Source organism: Sinocyclocheilus anshuiensis, unplaced genomic scaffold (assembly GCF_001515605.1).
Source record: "Sinocyclocheilus anshuiensis isolate Anshui unplaced genomic scaffold, SAMN03320099.WGS_v1.1 scaffold1240, whole genome shotgun sequence".
NCBI lineage: Eukaryota > Metazoa > Chordata > Actinopteri > Cypriniformes > Cyprinidae > Sinocyclocheilus > Sinocyclocheilus anshuiensis.
In genome coordinates, this window is record NW_015542555.1 from 1,132,033 (window position 1) to 1,138,032 (window position 6,000).

Here is a 6,000-nt window from a genome sequence, read left to right on the forward strand (position 1 = left end):
AAGGTTTAGAATAGAAATTGTGTTTCAGTAATTTTTCTTTAATTGCGTTAATTATTTTAATGCGTTAAGGGTTTTGAATTAATCGCATGCGTTAACGCGTTTACGCTGACAGCCCTAGTTTTTACTGAACTGCTTGTGTTTTTACTATACTACTGTTTGTGTACTTTAAGTGCAAAACATATGCCTCGGATTCGATCATCACCCGGGCAAAATTTTGGGGTATTTTGGATTTTTTTGAAAAACCTTACATTTGCAAACTAGTCCTAGGTGTTTCACCCGATCTGAACCAAACCAGTGCAGGAATATTCTTTGGAGAGTGAATATCAATAATTATCCCAAAATTTTTACTTTCAACTCACCGTTGCAACGGCACGCCAAACTGTTCATAAGGTGTGGAGCCACTTTTACTGAAACACTTATAACTCTTGAATGGAAAGAGATATTTTCGCCAAACAATGTAATGGCCTTTCCACACTGAGCGCGATGCAAAAAAGTGAGGCGAATCGCCGACGAACGGTGCTTTCACACTGAACGCGAAACGATTGTTCACCTTTTGCTAATTCACGCCTGCACGCTAGGTGGCGCCGACCAACAATGCATTTTGCCTCAGATATGTATCTCGTAAATGGATTTAACATCGTCTGCTGATCAATATACAGCATTAAATTAAAGGGGCCATATGACGTTGCTAAAAAATAACATTATTTTGTGTATTTGGTGTAATGAAATGTGTTTATGCGGTTTAAGGTTAAAGAACATTTGGGCGGCGTTATGCAAATATTCCCACATCGTGACGTAGACTTGTGGGGGCGTGTTTAAACGAGGCATTTTAGGAGGGTGTGGACGAGTCTTAACTTTTATAAAGAATATCTCTTTGGGTTTGAGACTTTAGTCTTTGCAACTTTAGGGATCTTATCTATTCATGAACAGCTTGTAACACTCCAAAGAGAAAGGAAAACTTGAAATCGCATCATATGACCCCTTTAAATTTTTAAAAGATGCGTGTCCAAAAACCTATAAATCCTAAACAAAAACTCAAAAATTTATGAAATTAGGTGAGCACATGCAACAGATGATTCTAAACAAGCATGCAAAGTTTTATGGAGATCGGACCATAGGTGGTGCTATAACAGTCGTAAACATTTAAAAAAAATTATATTTATATAAGTTACCTGGATTTTCCAAAAATGCTTTTTTAAATAATTGATTTATTCGTGATTATTGGTGATTAGAGGCTTGCTAAATAATATGTAATATCTTTTTTCATATATGTTTAAATGCCTTAAAGTGCTTGAACCCTGATAATTATTAATACTCTGTTTAGCTTTAATTTATTTTAATTTATTATTTTTATATCAGTTTTAGCTGTAGTAATTTTAGTACTTAAATTTAAAATTATTTTCTTTCGGTTAGTGGCTTAGGCAACATTTCATTCATTTTTTCTCATGTAATTTTTGTATTTTATTTTATTTCAGCTTTATTTAAATTAACAAAAATAATTTTAAATTGTTTTTCATTTTAGTTAACCATAACACTGATCTTAACAGATTAGCAGTTCCTATGCATGCTTTTATAGTGTTTATAATTTGAAATTAGCTTTATTATATTTTCGGTTTGTAGTTTTAGTGTAGGTTTTTTTGTAATGTTGTTATGTGCTTTTGTAATTTTTAATATTTTTAATATTTATTTTTATTTGATGCAATTTTTACATTAACAAAAATAATTTTTAATAGTTGTGTTAAAAACAATAACACTCTACTTTACATATTGGCAGTTTACATGCATGCAATTTGTGTATGTGTGTGTGTGTGTGTGTGTGTGTGTATCAGAGTATGTGAGCGGAGTGGAGCGGCAACAATTTCCCCTCCGCGCTCCGAGCATTTAATAATCACTCCGCTCCAGCTCCGTTCCGAGTTCACCATTTCCCGCTCCACTCCTCGCTCCACTGATCAGAAACACCGCTCCGCGACTAAATTATTTCACTATGCTTGAAAAATCAAAGTTCTGTTTAGAAGTTATATTAAACGAAAAATAAATGCATAATACTAGAAGAATAGTTTTAACATGGTTTATTGGAACACTACAATTAGCCCAAGTCCATGTTAAATGACTGCTTAACTTAACTCTTTCCCCGCCAGCATTTTTGAAAAAAGTTGGCAGCCACCGCCAGCAATTTTGTTGATTTTTGTTCAGGAGGTTTTGTACTCGTTCAGAAGATGTGTAATAGCGCCCCCTAGTGTATAACAGTGAAAACACGAAAAGCCGTAAAAACTCGTCTTTGGCGGGGAAGCGTTGTCTTCTAAAAGACGAGATAACTCGTCTTTCCGTACCCACTGTATATATATATATATATAAATACCTGCTTCAGTCTCCTTCCCCTTCTTCCAAAAGCCCTTATTTAGAAAGACTAAATAGCTAGAACCTCTAATAATGTTTTTAATGTTATTCATGAAAGTATTGCCAAATTGTTTCAATGTAATAGTGTATAAAATAATCTAATACTAAAAATCCTAATTTCTCTCTCCAGGCTCTGATCCACCTGCTGACCAGACGGTGGTGATTCAGAAGTTCAGATATCTGTCACAAAAACTCTTCGTCTCGGTGTCTGTTTTCGCTGGCTTGGGCATTTTAATGGGGATCGTTTGCCTCACCTTTAACATCTACAACAGCAACGTCAGGTATGTTTAGTTGTGGATGGAAGTATACGCTCCTGCCTGCAGGCATGTGTTCATTTATATTGCGTACTCACCGATCTGTACATTATGTGCGAGCTTGTGTGTTCTGTCCGTGTGTGGCAATGTATCAGCACATTAGTTTCGAGCGGACATTAATAAACTGTACAACTTACAACATGCTTTAACCTCCCGTACTCGTCCATCGCCATTTTAACCTTCATATGTGATTCACATATCTGTCAAGCGAACTAATTATGTTTAATGCGTGAGTTGGCACAATTTGTGCTCGTGACGGAGCGGGAGCGGAGCAAGTGAAGACCTCAACGCTCCGACTTTCCAAAAATCCACTCCTAGCTCCAGGCAAAATCACGCCGCTCCACTCCTCGCTCCGCTTTGTGGATGGAAGTATACGCTCCTGCCTGCAGGCATGTGTTCATTTATATTGCGTACTCACGTTTGAGTTCAGTGCAGAGGACAGAGTGATACATGCATACAATTAGCTGGTGTTTCCAAGGGTCTCATTCATATACTTATGCATTCTGTGTGTGTAGAAACACGCGGGTTTCAAACAGGCTAATGCATTACGAATAGCGATAGCATTTCACACATATTCAAACTCCACCGACACATTCAGACTAATGTTTGGTGTTTCAGTCTTTTTATCTTAGTGACACTTAGACTTTCAACAAGATTTTCTCAGCAGACAGCTTAAGCTAATACCCTGAACACTTACAAATCTCATCATGCATGTGAGTAAATGTGTGAGCACGTCTATGAATCTTTGTGTGATAAAAAGACAGAGGAGTGTAAGTCCTATTCCACTGTGAGAGATTAACTAAATGAGCTGAATCAGAGTTCACTATGCTAACAAAAATGACCAAAACATACCATGGAACACCGTATTATATAAAATATGCATGTGGTAATCATTCTAAGCTATATATATCACAGTATATGGCAGGCACTACATTAGCATCTGTTCAATGTATGAACCTGTTTTTTGAACATACACTTTTTTGCAAATTCAGCAGTATGTATGTCTATATGTAAAGGTACATTCAAAACTCCCAGCCATACCTGAATAACATGACGGCAGTGGGCTGTATGATGGCTCTGGCTGCAGTTTTTCCTCTGGGAATTGACGGACTGCATGTACGCAACTCTCAGTTTCCTGTGGTCTGTCAGGTAAGCGCTGAGGCATTCTGGGTGACACCGTTTTGTCATTTATATTGATGTTATTTATAGTACTAGTAATTGAGTTTATAAAACCTCCCTGAACACTCTTCTTCAGAAGGGCTTTAAGGAGACATATCGGGGAGTTTTTTTTCTTCATTTTATTTTTTTTTTCCCTGAGGTGCACTAATAATGTTAGTCAAGGTTTCTTGCATCAAAAAATATGAATTATTTAGTTTTTCATGACCATTTTTCACCCTCTCTCAGACCCTTAACTATTAAACAGACTTGTTTCACTGCCTTGCTTTCAGACATCTATATATATGCCCTCTTCGCTTACACTTACTCATAGGTCACAGGCTTGTTTTGTTCTGTAACAGCATCTTAGCAAAACCTGAAGAATAGAACGAGCTGTTTTTGCAGTTTAATTTTAATAAATGCACTTTTATTAAAGTTTTAGTTTAAACTTTTTTCCTATTTTTACATTTAATTCACCTTTGGCAACACTTAAACGTAATCTTTAAAATAACTAAAACGAATTTAATAACACTGAATTTTTCATGTTGTACATTATAATGTTGTGAAATGGCAAAATACAATAAATACAATACAAATACAATAAAATTCGAATTTTAGAATTTGTAGGATTTTAATATTGGGCATTTATTGTTTATCTCCCATAACATTAGAATAATTATAAGCTGATCAATACTGGCAATAATTTTAATATTGGTGCATCCTTATTATATTTCAGTACTTGTACTTTGAAGTCTTTTAAAGTTAAACACTGAAATATTGGCTTTTTTTTAATTGTTTTTCTAGTTCCGCTTGTGGCTGCTTGGACTTGGCTTCAGTTTGGCTTATGGGAGTATGTTCACAAAGATCTGGTGGGTTCACACGGTGTTCACAAAGAAGGATGAGAAGAAAGACAAGAGAAAGGTGAGTAGAGAACCAGAGTTATTATTGCTAACACAACTAAAATCTTAGTTGATTTCCATAACTAATATTAACATGAACACGGAAAAAAAAAATAATTAAAAATATTACTAAAAACATATAATAGTGTCTAAGTGGTACTAAAATAAGACTGCGTGAGGTTAATTTGAGGTGTTTCAAGACAAACTATCTGTCCTTTTAAACCCTCATAGGGATTTACTCTTGACTTGTCATGTCAAGGGCTTTCAGTACGCCGCTGGAATGATCAATATATCATAGTGGAATTATTGTTCTTTATAAAGTATGTATCTCGTTCCTCTCTCTGTTATCATCTTTAGATCTCCATCTCACTTCCACTGCCTCTCTGGCTTAGCCACCGTCTCTCTGTCTGATCTCATAGAGATGGGTCCCCCGTTGTCCTTGAGCATCCTTAAACAGCACATTTATCATACAGCACAGCTCGATGAGCCCTCCGTACAGCCTCATGTGCCAGCAGTCACTCCATCACCACAAGATCATTTACAGTCGTTATGTTTGATTTTTTTGTAACGCTTTACAATAAGGTCCCATTTGTATTAGTTAACACCAGTTAACAATGAGCAAGATATTTTTGCAGCATTCATTAATCATGGGTTAGCACATACATATACAGTTGTTTATTGTTCATTTTAGCTCACAGTGCATTAAATTTATCAATAAATGTTAAAATTACCAATAACTAAGAGTTAATAAAAGCTATGCAAATAGTTATCATTGTTAGTTCTTGTTAACTAATGTAGAGTATCTTGAACAAAGGTTATTTTTCTTACATTTTTTATGATTCTGTACATATACTTCACTAAATTGTGATGGATTTATGCTTAAAAAATGAAAAAAGTGTTATCTTAATTTGTTTTCTCAATTAAATGTATCTTATTTTAAGGATGTTTCAATATTTTACAGAAAGACTAAACAAAAATATTAAGAAAGTGATGTTTTGAAGTGCAGACCTCACATCACCAATCACACAAATGCACAGCAGCCATAATAACTAAAATAAGGAAAAGATAGAGATAAAGACAGAGGAGAAAGGTATTTTCAGGATAAGTACATAATGCCTATTATTGAGCATTCATGAACGTCCAGCTAGTGGTGGAGAGGAGCTTGTCACGAGCCCCTGTGAAGAGCTCTCTCTCTCTCTCTCTCTCTCTCTCTCTCTTTCTCTTTCTCTCTCTCT

The 6,000-nt window shown here is 35.5% G+C and overlaps 1 pseudogene; it reads left to right on the forward strand.

The window, feature by feature from the left end:
- Positions 1-6,000, forward strand: part of LOC107694348 (gamma-aminobutyric acid type B receptor subunit 1-like) — a 128,133-nt pseudogene that overhangs the window by 104,631 nt on the left and 17,502 nt on the right.